At 32.9% G+C, this 18,871-nt stretch overlaps 1 long non-coding RNA gene across 1 annotated transcript in view; it reads left to right on the top strand.

Annotated features, from left to right (window-relative positions):
- Window positions 1-18,641, top strand: part of LOC127549606 (uncharacterized) — a 22,676-nt gene extending 4,035 nt beyond the window's left edge. Inside the window, exon 4 of the long non-coding RNA XR_007950671.1 lies at window positions 18,435-18,641. This is a non-coding gene — a long non-coding RNA (uncharacterized LOC127549606). The remainder of the gene's footprint in view (window positions 1-18,434) is intronic.
- The last annotated feature ends 230 nt before the right edge of the window (window positions 18,642-18,871 follow it).

Raw genomic sequence — 18,871 nt, 5'->3', positions numbered from 1 at the left:
ACTTTTGCACATTCTGCTGAGCTTTTCTTCTCCACGGAACCCTATATAACCTACACACACACACACACACACACACACACGCACACACACACACACACACACACACACACACACACACACACACACACAAAAGCCAACATCCTCTAGTTTAGACTAAACTATAGAGTTTAAGTGATTGACCCACAGATATGTTAACCAAAAGATGAAAACATGCTTTAGTGGCTTCTAAGAAAGCATTGAGCCTTTGAGTAATTTATTGAATTTACTCTCCAAGATGGTCAGAAACTAATTACACCAATTAATCCTCCTCTTTATTCAAGGACAGTGCTGCATCAAAAAAAAAAAAAAATCTTTCAGCTCCAAACTCTTGCATTCCCAAATAAACTTAGAGTTACTATGAGAATACTGTCAAAGTTGAGTTTCTCAAGAAATCTTCCTTCCTCTGTCTGGATGGACAGAGTCAATCCATCCAGGATGATATTGCATAAGAAATGTAAAATTACTGCACCACAAAGTGGCAGAGTGGAGGTCTTAAAGAGTCAGGTGGATTCATCTTCAGGAGTTCAAAGCTAGCCTCAAATACTTATTGGCTATATGACCCTGGCAAGTCATTTAATCCAGTTTACCTCAGTTTCTTCATCTGTAAAATGAATTGGGGAAGGAAATGAAAAACTTTCTAATATCTGCCAAGAAAACTTCAAATGGGTTATGACTGAAACAACTTAAACACATAAAGTTTGGAGTTCAAGAATATTATCCATTAACTACCTTCTCATTCCCTGCATAAACTCATGTTGATCTCCTATGTGGTTTCTACAAGTCACTATTAACTGCTGCTAAACTGAAGAAATCACATATGTAGGAAGGGAACATATCCCCTAGTCTCCTCCCCCATGTTAATCTCTTATTTGTTAATCTCTTATCTGATCTATAAAAGTAAAAGTGAGAGTAAGCATACTGACAGAAAAAGAGATAGAGACAGAGACATGGAGAGAGTTAATTTGTCTATTAGCTCAATTTTATAGACTATGGAAAAAGGATAGCTCCAATAAAAAAGAGTCCATCCTTATAAGAATTATTCTAAATTTAACAAACACACAAAAAATCTACATACAAAGAAGAAAATAAAAGAGGATTATGTGTGAATTTCTTTTATGTGCACCTTGTTGGGTTTTTTGAGTATATAATAAATTCAGCATGTTCATTTTAGAACTGTCCCTTTGGGATTTTCTTTTACTCCATTCTGTGCATTTTTAAAATGCTTCAATCATCCTCTTTTCTTTCCTTTCTTCTTTTTTTTTGCTTTTTAGCAATGTTACTGCTAACTCCCTTCCTAAATTTCTTTTCATAAGTTATGCGAAATAATCCTTATTATAAGCAGTCAAGCAAAACAAACCTTGCACATTTACTATATCCAAAAATTATTATCTTGTCCTACATCGTGAGTCCATCGCTCTGTGTCAAGAAGGAGGTAGTATGCTTCTTCATCAAACCCCTAGATTTGTGATCATTGATGAGAGTTCTTGTCTTCCAGTTATTGTTTTCTTTACAATGTTGTTAATTGAATAAATTATTGTTGTAGTTCTATTCACTTTACTCCCCATCTGATTATAAAAAACTTCTGAAGTTTCTCTGAAATTATGATTTTGTATTTTCATAGCACAAACATAATCCACTAAATTCATATATTATAATTTGTCAGAAACTCCCCACTTGATTGGCATTCTTTTTGTTCCTAGTTTTTTACAAATAAAAATCTCTCTCTCTCTCTCTCTCTCTCTCTCTCTCTCTCTCTCTCTCTCTCTCTTTCTCTCTCTCTCTCTCTCTCTCTCTCTTTCTCTCCCTCTCACATATTTGTAATCCTAACCTTAAGATCATCCAAAAAATTTGGTTTTCATGTATGCAGGGCATGCAATTTTGATGCAACTCCACAAGGAAAAATCTAACAGAGATCAGGTGCTGATATAACCAAATAAGAAAGTGTCCCCTACCAATCCATTGGTCTGAGAGTCATCCAGAAACTGTCTCATATGTAATGCATAATGAATGATAAGATACTCTATTTTGTTAAAAACTAAAATAAAAAAATATATTGTTCAGATCCTACGAAGCTAAATAAAGATAAAAGAAATTTAAATAATTAAATTATAAAACAATTCTATTTCTATTTGTAGTATTTACACTTCAGAGGTTAGAGAAACTTAAAACTTCACTCAGACTTTTGAGATATCCTATATATTATATTAAAATGTGTGTGTGTCTTTTTCCCTTATATTCATTCATTCATTCATTCATTCTTCCATTCCTTTCATAATTTGGAACATAGTAGTCAATTCTGGAGTTCTCAATGCCTTTGTATAAGGAACCAGTGGACATCCACTAAGATATCTCTCTCAGATGCCACCAAAAAATCTAATCAAGTTGATTGGGGAATTAGTCAAGTACTCTCTAATTTAATCCACTTTACCTTTGTTTACATGTTGTTTTCCCTCAGCTGAATATAGATTGTTTAAGGGCAAGGACTGTGTCATTTTTGTCCTTCTTTACTCAGTATTTAACACAGTGACTGGTAAACTCTAGTTTGTTGAACTGAATGAAATATCTGATACCATCAGCCTGGCCCCAAGCTTTCTTTCTGACTCATGAAAGATTTAGATATCTATTAAATTCATGTCCTCAAAAACAAGATGAATGGAAGGAACCTAGAAGTTCCACCACTTTATAATTATACTGGTCAGGGTTAGAGATACTTAAGTGATGAGGTAAGAATGACATCTCCTAATACTGTGAAGAAGGTCCTGGGCTTCTAGTTAGGAAAATATGGGTTCAAATTCTGATTCAGAAACTTAATATCCTTACAACTTTGGAAAAATTACTTAATTTTTCTATTTCTCAGGGTCCTTACTTGTCAACTAAGGAGGTTGGCCTCTAATATTCCTACCAGCTCTAAATCTATGAATCCATGCTTCCATGACTCTAGTTGATTTAATTATCATTGCCCAAACAGCCCTGGGGTAGGGGTGGGGGAGGTATGTGGAGGAAGGTGAGGGAGGCAAGTACCAGGGATGTTTTGTGTTTTTCTCAAAGGAAAAGTCCGTTCATGTCAGCCAATATGATGCCCTTGGCTCCTGGCCTCAATCAAAATTATAAAATAATGAAATTTTTCTTCATTTCATCCTCTCAACTCCCAGGCTTTCTGTGAATACTTAGCCATTTCTCTCCCTTCTATTTTACATGACAGTTTCCATAGTCATAAGCATCTTCTAGTCAAAATAGCTTTAAAATGTTGCCTCTGCCAGTGATATTACTTGCATTTTAACAAAGGTAAATTATCTACAAGGGAAAGGAAGAAATATTTATTAAGCACCTACTATGTGCTAGACATTTGTAAGCACATAACAAATATTATTGCATTTGATTCTCATAATAACCCTGGAAGGCAAGTATTACCATGATCTTCATTTTATAGTTGAGAAGCAGAGTCAAGATGGTGGAGTGAAGACAGGAACTTGCCCAATCTCTCCCCAAAACTACTCCAAATTCCTTTAAATAATAACTTTAAACAAATTTTAGACATTAGAATGAAATCCAACATGTAGTTTCAGTACGGGAAGTACACTGAGCCAATGCAGCCCCAGTCCTGACCTGGCCCTGTAGTGTTCTGGTTAACTTTCTGGAGGTCTCGGGACCAGTCTTGGTCTCAGCAAAGTAATCACTGAAAGAATAATCAGGAATAAAGTCCAAAGTCTTTATTATTTCCTTCACAGTTTGTCTCCTTCTCCTGGGGGTCCTCTGGAATGGGTCCTGGTTTTAGTGAAGGAACATAGGAGGCAGGAGAGCCACCATGGGGCTGATCAAAGATGAACTCTTCGTGGTTGATTTTGTCCTCAGTTTAAATACTCTATTACAAGTACATCATCATAAGTGTCAATCTTGTAGAATAGGTGTTAACTTGTAGAACTATACTAAGTATTAATCATTATCTTAATTCCACTGAGTTAACACCTTGTTTTAGGATTAAATCAATCATACTGACCATAGAGAACTATTAATCACCATGCTAAACTAGATAATCATTGTCTTATCAATTCCATTGAGTTAATCATACTGAAGTAGAGAACTATTAATCACCATGCTAAACTAGATAACCATTGTCTTATCAATTCCATTGAGTTAACACCTTGGTGTAGGATTAAATCAATCATACTGAGCCTTAATTTCTCCAGAGTTCCTGCCCTTTGCATGGCCCTATGCTAATAAAGTAAGAATGGTCCAGGGACCTTTGAATCAATGTCAGGATTAGTGGTTTCCCTCTCAGTTGGGGGGCACCAGAAACCACTTGGAAGATCAACAGAGAAGGTCTGTGGTAGTGGGGTGGGCATCCAGCTTGCCATCCCCAGGCAGGCATCACCAGCATGGCCCAGGACCAGTTCCACCAAGGTGAGACTCTTGTTGCTTTAGCACACTAGATCTTACAGTTACAGTGGGGCAGGGACTTCCTTACAATTCAGGACAGAAAAAAGAGCTTGTGGTCATGTCCCAAGAAAGAGCTCTGAAAACAGCCTAAGACATTACACCCTCCATCCTGGAAACAGAGCCCTACTTTAACAAAGAATTAAAAGCCAAGTAATAGGCTAGGAAAATGAGCAGACAACAGAAAAGGATTATGATCATAGAAAGTTACTATGGGTCACAGAGAAGATCAAAACACACTTTCAAAAGAAAGTAACAAAGTCAAAACTCTTATTTCCACAGCCTTCAAGAAAAATTAGAATTGGTTTCAGGCCATGAAAAAGCTCAAAAGGGATTTTGAAAATCAAGTAAGAGGGGTAGAGGAAAAGTAGAAAGAGAATTAGGAATAGTGCAAAAAGAAATACAAAAAAAAAAAAAAAAACTAATGAAGAGAAGAATGCCTTTAAAAGCAAAATAGGCCAAATGAGGGGAAAGGTACAAAAGCTCACTGAGGAAAATAATTCCTTAAAAATTAGAATTGAGAAAATGGAAGCCAATGACTTTATTAAAAATCAAGATACAATAAAGCAAAACAAAAAAAAAAAAGTGAAATGTCTCCTCTAAGAATAATCTCCTTTCCACTAACCAGAGGTAAAGTGACTTGCCCAGAATCACACAGACAGTAAATGTCTTAAGATTATATTTGCACTCTAGTCTTCCTAACTTCTGGCTCACTCATTTACTGACTGGGCCAAAAAGACTGGGTACAGTCTTTTTAGGTCAAACAAATGAATCTGGGACTACAATAAATTTTTTACACTTCTCAGGGAACAAAAATGTCCTTATCTAAATAATAATCGAAAAGATGCTTTCTCTTAGGGAACCATTCCCTTTCCCCTGAAGTAACAAGAGCTTCCTATGCTACCTATATTATCCTATTTAGTCCTGGATTCAATAAAAGGAACTAAAAAAAAGTTACATGGTATTTGGAAAAACTCTGACTTGGTGGTTAGGAAACCCAAGGTTTAATTTCAGATGTTTCCCTTGACTAATGATATGAACTGAGTAATTGTCTTTACTCTCTGGTTCTCAGCTTTAACAATCTCTATAATAAAAAAAAGGTAAATAATGATTTCTGAGGTCTAAATTAGATTCACTCTTTTATAAACCTATTTCAATAGTAATATTGGGTAGGGGAAGAGAAATAACAAATGAAGCCAGCAATATAAATTACAGAAACTATCACATCTCAAAAATATAGCTAATCCCTGTGAAATTATCACAGGAGAAGAAAAACACAATAAAAATCCAGTCCTGGGGAAAGATATTCTCAGTGGAAGAAATACTTCCTTACCATAATCATCAACTTAAAGCTCTCAAATAAATACAAAGAAGCTGATTCTTCCTATTTTACTTTTTATACTTAGAAGAACACTGGCTACTTTAAAAGAGAGATAAGAAAAAATAATGGTTGCCAAAAAAAGATACATGCTGTAATTATGAAACAGTATCAGACTGATTAATGTCATATAGGAAGTGAAAATATGAGCAAAGGCTATGTAGCAGGCATCCAAAGAGAGGTTTTATCTCATCCTTGGGGAAGGAGTTTAGATGGCACAATAGATAGAGTGCTGGGTCTAGAATCAGGAAGACTCGCCTTCTTGATTTCAATGAGTTCCCTCATCACAAAAGAAGCTGAGTGGAGAAGATACCCTTCCAGTATCTTTGCCAAGAAAATTCCAAATAGGGTCACCAAGAGTCCACCACAATTGAAAAATGACTAAACAACAAAAATCATATCACCCCTGGGGAAGGAGGATGTAAGCAGCAACTTGAGGACAAAGAAAATTACATTTTCAAAAGGCTGCAATCAGAAGATACAGGGGTTCAAAAAGATCAAAGAAAGAAAAAAAGGACCTATATATATAGCAGATCTTTTTGTGATGGCAAAGAATTGGAAAATTAGGAGGTACTTATCAATTAGATAATGGCTGGATAAGTTTTGTATGTAGATGTTATGGAACACCACTGTATTCTAAGAAATATTGAAGAGGGTGGTTTCAGAGAAATGTAGGAGTGGTGGACTTTGCTCTTTTCAACAATGAGGTGCTTCAAGGTAATTTTAATAGACTTGTGATATAAAGAACTATCTGCATCCAGAGAGAATTATAAAGATTGAATGTGAATCAAAGCAGAGTATTTTCACCTTTTTGCTGTTGTTTGTTTGCATGTTCTTTTTTCTTTCTTATGCTTTTTCCCCTTTTGATCTGATTTTTCTTGTTTAACATGATGAATGTAGAAATATGTTTAGAAAATTTGCTTATGTTTAACCTATACTGGATTGTTTGCTGTCTAGTTTCCCTCCTATAGGGAGGAGGGAAAGAGAAAAAGGAAAACTTTTGGAACATGAGATTTTGCAAAGGTGAATATTGAAATATATTTGAAAAATAAAAAGCTATTATTAAAAAACAATAAATTTGACAAGACATATAAACTGATGCAGAGTGAAATTAGCAGAACCAGGAAAAAACATATGCAGAAAGAACAGTATTGTAAAGATAATTAACTCTGAGAGACTGAGTAATTCAGATCAATCCAATGATCTTCCACAATTTCAAATTACTCATGATAAAAATATACTATCTGCCTCCAGAGAGTTGGGAGACTCAGAGTGCAAACTAAAACATTTTCATTTCTTTATTTGTTTTGGAAATAGTTAATGTGGAGATTCATTTTGCTTGACTATCCATATTTTAATGGGTTTTGTTTTTCTTGCCTTCACCTTGGGGGAAAGGGGTGATCAGTGAGGAATAGAATTCAAAACTAAAAACCAAAAAAAGGGTTTGTTTGTTTTTTTAATTTGTAGAGTTAAATGGGCTAATTAAAGAATATGAGAAATTGCTGGGAGGAAGAAAAGAGAAGATCCGTGATTCTTGAAAAGAATATATTTTTCTGCTTACTGTAGCACCATTTGGACAAGAAAACTTTGCTGAAGCAATGCCATAAAGCTATGGATTCATAGGCAGTGGCAGCATCAGTGGCAGGTGGCAGCTGCAAAATTATGTATAGCAACAGCTGATGAAGATGGATCACAACTTCCAAAATGGAGATATCAGTAAGTGAGTAGTTCAGTGAGTAGCAGAAAAGGACTCAGTATTTCTACAAAAGCAGCGCCATAATGCACTCACAAGTGAAGTTGCTCTTTTGTAATTTCCCTATTGTTGTGAATTTTTCTTGGAGATTGAACTTGCATTTGGATCCCATTTATGTTTATCTTTTTTGTGGGAAGAAGGAAGGAAGGAAGGAAAGAAGGAAGGAAGGAAGGAAGGAAGGAAGGAAGGAAGGAAGGAAGGAAGGAAGGAAGGAAGGAAGGAAGGACTACTGGCCTAAAGTACTGAAAGGGTAGGTAACTTGCCTAAAATAGCACAGACAGTATATTCCAGAGGTCAGACTTGAAGCTTCCTAGCATTAAAACCACTTCTCCATCCTTTTGTCCATAGCACATTCATTGTCAGATGCTGGTAGATTCAAATTTCCAAGCCAAATTTAGTTTATCTGTCCTCAGTGTACAGGCAGATTACAGATCCAAAGAGGTAATTTCACAAATCAAAGTAAAACAAATGGGGGAAAAAAAGACACTACAAACACAGCAAATCAAAATCACAGCTAAATTATAGAAACCAAATGAAGATTATCAAAGAGAAATTTGCATACATAAAATATATACATTTAATATACTTCTATTTAAAAGTCACATGTGATACTGTATTGCATTTTACAAGCTGATAGTAAAATTTATCTAAATAATATGGAATCATAAAATACTATGTCTAAAAAAGGATTTTCAAGATTAGTCTCAGTTTCCTCATTTGTAAAGTGAATCAGTGGTGTCAAACTCAAATACAGATGGATCCTCACAAGCAATATATTGACTTAGAAAACCACAAATCAATATTATCTATGTTGTAATGTGTTTTTATTTATTTGTTAAACATTTCCCAATTGAATTTTTTTATTTAATCAGATTCAGGCCTCATTAAGGAATTTTGCTTGCTATATTTATTCCATAGGCCCCAAGTAGATTAAGTTTTTTAACCTAGTTAACACCCCTTCCAGTGTCAAACCTTGTGATATAATCCATTCCCCTCATTTTACAAATGAAAAAACATCAGTTCACAGAGGTAGAGACTTTCCCAAAGTCTTACAAGTAGGGCCAAGACTACACTCAGAATGCCTTTAATACTTCACTACAACAAATTGTATTCCTTCTTTGGTCATGGATTTTGTCATCTTTCAACAGCTTTTAAAGTTTCCTTTATTACATGTGGCTGTCCTGAACAGTAGAGCATTGTAGCTATCCATCTTACCTTGGCCACATGCCTGGACTATCTCCTCATATCATGCATTTCTTGATGACATCTTGTACTCCTGATCTTCAAAGTTCTCTGTAGGTTGTAGCCAATTCACATCTATCATGTGCCTCTTCATTGCCCATTCTGTGATACTCATTTTTATTTTTCAAAGACTTTTTGTACGCCATGTTTCCATGTCCTATGACAATACTGGCAGGATGTTGGCATTAAAAATATTGATCTCTGTTTCTAGGAAAACTTGTGAGGGACCTTTCAAAAGAAGCTTTCAATTTCCCAAGTGCAATCCGGTCTATTCTCTTGCTCTTGTTCATTTCTAGATTCAACTCATCACCCATCCATACTCTCTCAGATACTCATAGTAATGGATATGTTCTTTAATTTTCCATCCACATTCATGTCACCTAGACAACATTTCTTTATTTCCTTAATATTTCCATTGTAGGAGCAGCTAGATGGTACAGTGGATAGAGTATTGGCCCTGAAATCAGGAGGACCTGAGTTCAAATGCAGCCTCTGAAACTTAATATGTCCTGACTGTGTGATTCTGGACAAGTCACTTAACCTTAATTGCCTCAGCAAAAAACTAAATAAATAAATTTTTAAAATTAAAAAAAGAAAAAAAAATTCATTGTAAATGATCAAGCCAAAACACTTCAATTTGAACTCAACAATAATTTCTTCTAGACTTTCTAGATCTAGATCTTTTAAATCACTAAATCTCTCCTAGATTAATTAAGTCCAAATCTTTTAGATTGCTAGATACAGGGCAACTAGGTGGTGCAGTAGATAGAGCACCAGCCCTGAAGTCAGGAGGACCTGAGTTCAAATCTGGTCTCAGACACTTAACATTTCCTAGTTGTGTGACCCTGAGCAAGTCACTTAACCCCAATTGCCTCAGCAAAAAAACAAAAAAGAAAAAGAAAAAAAAATAGATTGCTAGATACAGTAATAAACATTATTTATGTTTCCCTATTTGAGGTCTCATCTTATATTATAATTAATACATAATTGAATTGGGTTATTTATATTTATGATAGTAATCTTTATATCTCATTTTTCTTTTATTTGTTGTCCTTCCTTTTTTGTCCTTAAATGTTATTTGGAAGACTCTGATTGGTTGGTTGTCCTGCCAACATTTCTTAAAACTGGCTTTAATTTTCACTGCTTCTTTCTGCTTTATAAGATGGCATTGTGCCTAGTCATCCATCATCTTTTGTAAGATTTTGCAGAAGAATTAATATTCTAAACTAATAGTGCTTTTGGATATCATCTCTCTTCATTTGTTAATGAAGTCATGTGTTTGCTGACTATGCTGTTTTATGAGAATTTTTTGGTCTCTTTATAGCAACAGATTTATAACAGTTAAACTTCTATTTAAATGTAATTGAATCAATGTCAATGTTATTTCTGAAAGTCATTTCCCATTACTTATCACTGATTACCTTTTTCCAATAATTCAGGATTGAGTTGTTTCAATTGAAACATATCAGAAAATATTATTTCTGTATGAGCACACACCACAATTTTGGATAAATTAAAATATAACTAATGCTAATAATAAACATAATTTACTTTTACAAAATGGGTATTTATATGTCTATATATAGTGATAAAAGTTAATAGACAGCATGGTATTGCGACTAAAGGGATAACTTTGGAGTCAAGAAGAACTGGATTCAAGTTCTTTCTGTAGCATATATATTATCTTTGTGACCATGGACAAGTAACTTAATTTTCTAGTGCTCCAGGAAATTTTCTAAGGCTGTAACTTATAGTTGTGTTGCTAATCTGAGGTGGTGGAGAGAATCTCTAAATCAAGAATTCTCACAAAAATAAAATCACATGTAAATTATGTGTATACACACATACATACATACATATATATATGTATATATATATGCAAATAACAGAGAGAGTGAGAATGCTATATGGTATTCCATATGTACACATTCTTGAGAGACATCAGGGACCTTTAAAACTTTACATTCTAACTTTATAGTACAAATCTGATAATCACAAGATGGCAGAGAATAAACAAGACTTTGAGCTCTTCTTGTCTTCCCTCAGAATCAATACTATATCAAGCCTCTGAATAGATTTTAGAGTGATAGAACTCACAAGTATTCAGAGTGGAATTATTTTCCAGTAAAAGATATATTTTAAGGTCTTCAAGAAGAGTTTTTCTCAATTGGAAGTGGGTAACACAGCCCAGCACAGGTATGGCAGAAAGCCCCATAAAGGGAATCTAGTGGGAAACCCTTAGTCAAAATATATCAGAGTTGGCTACTCTGTCGTGGTTCAGAAAGCCAGTGCATTAACAGACTATCTGTGAAACCTCCAACTCAACTACAGAAGGCAACTACAACCAGCATAATAGGCAGGACTTGGTCAGACCCACCCAGTACAGTAAGGAAGCCTGCAGAACTACTGACTCCAGTGCAGGCAGTGAGAAGCCTCTATCACCTGTAGAGGAAGCTCAAAACAATCTCCCCTGTACTCCAGGAGCAGACCTCAACCTTTAAAAATGAGCAAAAAAAAAAGCAAAACAGCTCTGGCCAAAGAGAGCTATTATGGAGATAGGGAAGAACAACACACAAACTCAGAAGAGAACACCAAGGACAAAACAATTCCAGGTGAAACCTCAAAGGGGGATATGAACTAGTCTCAAACTCAAAAGGCTCTCTTGGAAGAGTTCACAAAGCATATTAAAAGAGATTAAGAAGAAAAATTGGAGAAAGAAGTGAGAGTTTTAAAGGAGAGTTTGGAAAAGAAAACAGAAATTGACTGAAGAAAACAACTTTAAAATAGATTTGGCAAAATGGAAGAAAAAACAACTCCTTGAAAAACAGAATTGGTGAAATGGAAAAAAAGAAAGAAAGAAAACAACTCCTTAAAAATAGAATTGTCAAAATAGAAAAAAAAATCCAAGGAACAAAACTCCTCTAAAAGTACAATTGGGCCAAATGCACAAGGAGGTAAAAAAGCTAACTGAAGAAAATAATTAAATAAAAATTAGAATTGGATAAATGGAAGAGAATAACTCAATGAGACATCAAAAATCTGTCAAATAAATTCAAAAAAAGGAAAAACTAGAACAAAATATGAAATACTACATTGGAAAATCAACTGACTTGGAAAATAGATGGAGGAGAGATAAACTAAAAATTATTGGGTCACCTGAAAGCTATGATGAGAAAAACAACCTGGACAACATCTTTCAAGAAATCATCAAGGAAAACTGTCTTGACATCCTAAAACCAAAGGATAAAATAGACATTGAAAGAATCCACTGATCACTGCCTGACTGGGATTCCAAAATAAAAACTCCAAGGAATATTGTAGTTAAATTCTAGAGTCATCAGATCAAGGAGAAAGTACTGTAAACCATCAGAAAGAAACAATTCAAATATCAAGGAGCCACAATTAGAATTACTCAAGACCTAGCTGCTTCCACTTTAAAGACAGATATGATATTCCAAAAGGCAAAAGAGATTGGACTACAACCAAGAATCAACTACCCAGCAAAACTAAATGTTATCTTTCAGGGGAAAAGATGGTCATTCAATCATTTTTGATGAAAAGACCAGAATCGAATAGAAAATTTTATCTTCAAATACAAGACTCAAGAGAAGCATAAAGAAATGAAAAGAGAAGAAAAAAGTATGTTTTTCAAAGGGTAAAATGTTTCCATCATTTTGTTTTCCATCTACATGGAAAGATGATACATGTAATTCTTGAGAACTATACCTTTGTCAGGGCAGTAAGAAGTGGCATATTTAAAGGATATAGGTATGAGTTGACTTTAATGTGATGATATTAAAAAAGAAATTAGGGATGCAAAAGGGATCATACCAGCAGAAAAATAAAGGGGAACTAAAATGGGGTAAATGATAGCACATAATGAAGCACAGAAGATCTATTACAGTTGAGGAAAAGAAGAAAAGAGGATGAACATTGATTGAACCTTAATCTCACTGGATTTGGCTCAAAGAAGGAATATCATATTATACACACTTAGTTTGGTATAGAAATTTGTCTCACCCTATAGGGAAGTAGGAGGGGAAAGGAGAAAGGAAGGAGGGGCTAACAGAAGGAAGGGCAGAAGTAGAAGTAGAAATGGATAAGAAAAGGAACCTGGAAAAAAGAAAGGGCAGATTGAGGGAGATGGTGATCAGAAGCAAAACATTGGTGAGAAGGAAAAGGGTGAAAAGAGACAGAAAAGTATAACTTGGAAAAAATAGTATGGCAGGAAATACAGTGTTAGTAATTTTAACTGTGAATGTGATAAACGCTCCCATAAAATGGAAGCTGATAGCAGAGTGAATTAGAAGCCAGAATCCTACAATACATTGTTTACATGAAACCCCTTTGAAGCAGAGAAATACATAAAAAATAAAGGTAAAAGATTGGAGCAGAATCTATTACACTTCATCTGAAATTTTAAAAGTAGGGATCGTAATCCTGATCTCAGATCAAGCAAAAGCAAAAAATAGATCTAATTAAAAGAGATAAGGAAGGAAACTACATCTTGCTAAAGGGTACCATAGATAATGAAGTAATATCAGTACTAATATGCAATACACATATGCATCAAGTGATATAGCATCCAAATTCCTACAGGAGAAATTAAGTTAGTTGCAAAAAGAAATAAACAGCAAAACTATACTAGTGGAAGATTTCAACCTCCCTTTATCAGAACTAGATAAATCTAATCACAAAATAAAGAAGAAAAAAGTTAAGGAGATGAATAGAATTTTAGAAAAGCTAGGTATGATAAACCTTTGGAGAAAATTGGATGGAGATAGAAAGGAATATACTTTTTTTTGGTCAGTGGTATATATCATCTACACAAAACTTGACCATGTATTAAGAAATAAAAAATTCATAATCAAATGCAAAAAGGCAGAAATAATAAAATTCATCCTTTTCAGATAATGATGTAAGAAAAATTATATGTAATTAAGAGCCATGGAAAAATAGACCAAAAATGAATTGGGAACTAAATAATTTAATGCTAAAGAATGAATGGATGAAACAACAAATCATAGAAACTATTGATAATTTCATCCAAGACAAATAACAATAATGATACAACATACCAAAACTCATGGTATGCAGCCAAAGTAGTTCTAGGGAAAATTTTATATCTCTAGATGCTTACATGAATAAAAAAGAAAAAGAAAAGTTCAATGAGTTGACAATGCAACTAAAAAAAAAAAAAAGAACAAATTAAAACCCCCCAATTAAATACCAAATTAGAAATCCTAAAAATCAAAGAAGAGATTAATAAAATTGAAAGTAAAAAATACTATTGAACTAATAAACAAAACTAAGAGTTGGTTTTATGAAAAAATCAACAAAATAGACAAAACTAGAAAAACTGATGACAAAATTCATCTGGAAGAAAAAAGGTATCAAGATTTTCAAAGAAATTAGTAAAAAAAAAAAATGCAAATAAAGGTGACCAGATCTAAAACTATATTATAAAGCAGTAGTCACCAAAATCATTTGGTACTAGCTAAGAAATAGAATAGAGGATCAGTGGAATGGATTATGTTCACAAGATAAAATAGTCAATGACTCTAGTAACCTAGTGTTTGATAAATCCAAAGACTCCAGCTTTTGGGATAATAATTAATTATTCAACAAAAATTGCTGGAAAAACTGGAAAATGATATGGTAGAAAGGCACTGACCAACCCTTAATACCCTATACCAAGAGGAGATAAAAATGAGTTCGTAATTAGATACAAAGGGTGATACTATAAATAAATTGGGAAAATAAGGGATATCCTACCTCTTAGATCTGTGGAGAAGAGAGGAATTTATAACCAAAGAAGAAATAGAAAATATTACAAAATGCAAAATGGATAATTTTGATTATATTAAATTTAAAAGGTTTTATACAAACATAACCAATGCAGCCAAAATTGTAAGGGAAGCAGAAAACTGAAGGAAATTTTTTACATCCGATGTTTCAGATAAAGGGTTCTTTTCTAAAATATATAGACAATTGACTCAAATGTATAAGAACACATGACATTCCCCAATTGATAAGGATATGAACAAATAATTTTTAAATATTGTTGTTTGTTAGCTCATTTTTTTCTTCCTCTTTCCCCCATTTTTGATCTGATTTTTCTTTTGCAACATGACAAATCTGGAAATATGTTTACAAGAATTACATATGTTTAACCTATATTGTATCACTTGCTGTCGGGAGATAGGGTTGAGCAGAGGGAGAAAAATTTGGAACACAAGGTTTGGTACGAGTAAATGTTGAAAACTATCTTTTCATGTATTTTGAATAATAAAGAGATATTATAATTATAATTAAAAATTAGATAATCACACCTTTAATTGATTTTTTTCTAGCTCCAATATACTGACATGTGAAACATATACATTGCATGTTATTCTTTCAAAATATATATAGTGTAACCTGTACCTATAAAGAGATGATAGATAGAGAGATGAATTACATACAGATAAATTTAAAGGTTGTACTTGTCCCTCCAGATGTTAAAACACATTGTAGAAGTATAATTCTAAAATCAGAAACTACAAAATGAATAAAGGGATACTTGAATAAATATCATTACTATAACTGGATATCTGTTTGAAATAGAATTATCTTGAATCTATATTTCACACTATTCTATTCTAAATGGTTAAAATGAGAAACTTCTAAAATTCTTTTTAAAACCATAAGAAAATGTAATGCTATATTTATCCTATCTTTTGGGAAAAAATAAATTCCTGACTATTAAAAAATGAGTATTTATCAGAGAAATATGGCTACATTATAATGTGATGATGTAATTTTTAAAACTATACAATGAAATATAATAAATATCAAAATTAAATAACATAATTAATTAACATAATTAATAAAAGTTCACTATACAAAATATAGACTTGATACAAGTCTAATTAAGTTAATTATATAAATTAATATGATTAAATTAAAATATATAATTTAAATTAAATTAATTAATATATATAAATTACATTAAATTAATATATTATTTATTATGTTATATAATTATGTAATATAATTTATATATTAATTATATATAAATTAACATGTATTAATTAACTCATATAAATTAATTATATATTAAATTAAAATTATATAAATTAAATTCAAACCTATATTCCGCTTAAGAAATAAATGATTAATAAACAAATAGTTCACATACAGAAAACATAAACAGTTTATAATCATGTAAAAAATGGGAAGTTCATTTGTAGTTAAAGAGATATAAATTAAATGCAATTTAAGATATCTTTGAGTTCCTATTAAACTAACAAAATTAAACTTTAAAGATAAAGTTTAAAGTTAGTGAAGCTGTGGGGAAACATTATTATATTGCTTGTGGCACTGTAAATTGCCACATGGAGAGCATGATAATATACCACTAAAGCTATTTTGAAAAATTACCCAGGAATTCCACTTTAGAGGAAAAACATTCCAAGAAAATAACTTTTATAAAAAGTAACTTGTACAAAGATGTCCACAGGAACATTATTTATGAAAGCAACAAATTCAAAACAACTCTCCACAATAGAAGAAAGGAATAATATCACAATATAACACTATACAAATATGAAAAATGATTACAATCTTTGGGAATGTTTATGTGAAATACAACAGACGCATAAGAAATTCATATATTTGTTAACTAATATTAAGAGAAAATCAGATTACTTTATAACACTATCTTCAATAACCCTATCCCACAGAGATTATTGATGCTATTATTAGATTTTTAAAAGGCAAAAGAATCCTAAGAGACTTAAATTTTAACTTTCATTATGGAGAGATTGTTGTCTGTGATGGGGGTAGGAGAAGAAAGAGGGAGCAGAGCAGAGAGGGAGTAGTAAGTGCAATTATGATGGCTGAAGAGAGCAGAAAAGACACAGAAATACAGAAAGATTGGCAAGACGGAGTAGAAAGCATACTATATGCCAAGCATTTTACTTGATGTTACAAATGGAAGAAAGTCAAGTACTGTATTTAATGCTACATAGAGAAGAAAACAAGATGATCCCTACTGACATGGAGCTTATATTCTAATAGAAGAAATCAATACAAAAAAGGGAGCTGAAAAACAAAAAGGTGAGATGGAAGAAAAATTATTGGAGTCTAGTCATGTATAACATGACCAAAATACCTCCTACAATAGTGGTATAGGCAATCAATAAGCATTCAAGAGAGCTATTTATAAAGGAGAGATTTCTCCAGGATAGCAAGAGGAGAAGGAGGAAGATGAGAATGACAAGGAAAATGAGGACAAGGATAAGGAGGAAGAGAAGGAAGTAAAGAAGCTTGGAGAATCAAATCATGAATGAAGGAAAAAGATTAAGAAATTTTTTTCTTCTAAAAAAAGATAAGATTTTTGGAAAAAAGTATTTATATTGGCCTTTGAAAGAAGTGAATTTCCAGAATTGAGAAGACAGCAGTTATATCATTGATTAAAAGTGAATTCAGGTTATGAGTTTTCTCACAGCTGATATACTGTGCATAATTATTTGTGTATTTGTTTTATTTTCCTTATATATTAACAAATAAAATATCCAGTAATTTTAATGTTTAGTTAAGCCTAGAAGATTATGTATCTGATATGGAGAAAAGTTCATAAATTTAGTGCTGAAAGGATCCTTACATTTATCTAGTCCTATTTATCATGTCAAACTTGAGAAAACTGAGAGCCAGAGAGGTCACATTCTTACCTGAAGTCACACGATTTCTAAATAACACAGCCAGAATTAAAATCAATATTCTATGACTCCAAATAGAATGCTCTTAGTTTAATGCTAATTGTTCATAATGAAACAAATTCATACTTCAATAGATAGAACATTCCCATAGCCATATATGTTTTAATAAGTGATTTCTTTATTTGAGAGGGGAAAAAAAAATGTCATTTGGTGATCATCACTTATTAGCTATACTTCTGGGAATGACCTCCAAATTCATCTAATGTGATCCCCAAAGAGCACACACACACACACACACACACAACACACACACACAATCTTTTTGTTATAGTATCATCATTTTTATGCCAGAAGAATGATGATATCATTCTTCTGGCATAAACTTCAAAAACCCAGTCTCATCACTATCATGCTAAAGCATCTGAAAAAGGATTTTAATGGAAGAACAAGATAAATATGTTGTTGTAAGAATAAATCTCTACTGCTAATTAAATGTTTCTCTTCTTTCTGTTTTCCCATAAAAGCTCATGCCTATTTTTTAATCACTCATACCATAGAAACTGAAAATTCATTTTAAGTTGGTTTCTCTTTTTCTTCTCTCAAAGATTCTTTTTGATGTATCTCTGATGTTACCAATGTTGGTACTCCTTCTATTAGTGCAGATCATGTCCTTGCCTTCTCTGCCTGACCTATATCTCAAGAATATCAGCAATCAACCATTTAAAAAATATCTCAATCTTATAAGAGGTTAACAATGTAAGAAAAAATATGACACTTTTCTGTAGCTTAAGGAACCTAAACAAGTTATTTTGCAATTCTGATGCATATTGAACTCTTTCATTAAATTTATCTCATCAAATGAGTTTTCCCTTTTATTTCCTTTCAGAATAGTGGGAACAATGAGAAGACAGCAACAAAGTTTGGACACTCATCCATCACCAGGCAACTGAAATTACCCATTCTGTGGAAGTATTATGTGGAAGTCAATGTTTCCTCTCACAGAACCCTGAAATATGCCTTTTTTGATAGAGTGTGTGATATGTGTCCTTTGAATAAAGACAATAACATGAACTAGATTTCATACTTTTATAGCAATCACTTTATGAGCCCCTTTTTAAGATTTTTATATTCAAACAAGAAAAAGTATTCTCCCCACTGAACAAGGATCTACCCTTTGTGATTCAGTGACTCTGCTTTCAATTAGCAATAATTTACTGCTAAAGTAAAAAATGGAGGAAATCACTCAGATGAACCTATCCATCTTTCTACTTCCAGAAGAATCACTCCCTAGTTTGTGGTTCAATTTAGCCCCGAACCCCAGAC

This window comes from Antechinus flavipes, chromosome 2, assembly GCF_016432865.1.
Source record: "Antechinus flavipes isolate AdamAnt ecotype Samford, QLD, Australia chromosome 2, AdamAnt_v2, whole genome shotgun sequence".
NCBI lineage: Eukaryota > Metazoa > Chordata > Mammalia > Dasyuromorphia > Dasyuridae > Antechinus > Antechinus flavipes.
The sequence above is the reverse complement of the archived record's forward strand: the minus strand, read 5'-3'. Positions and strand labels throughout refer to the sequence as shown.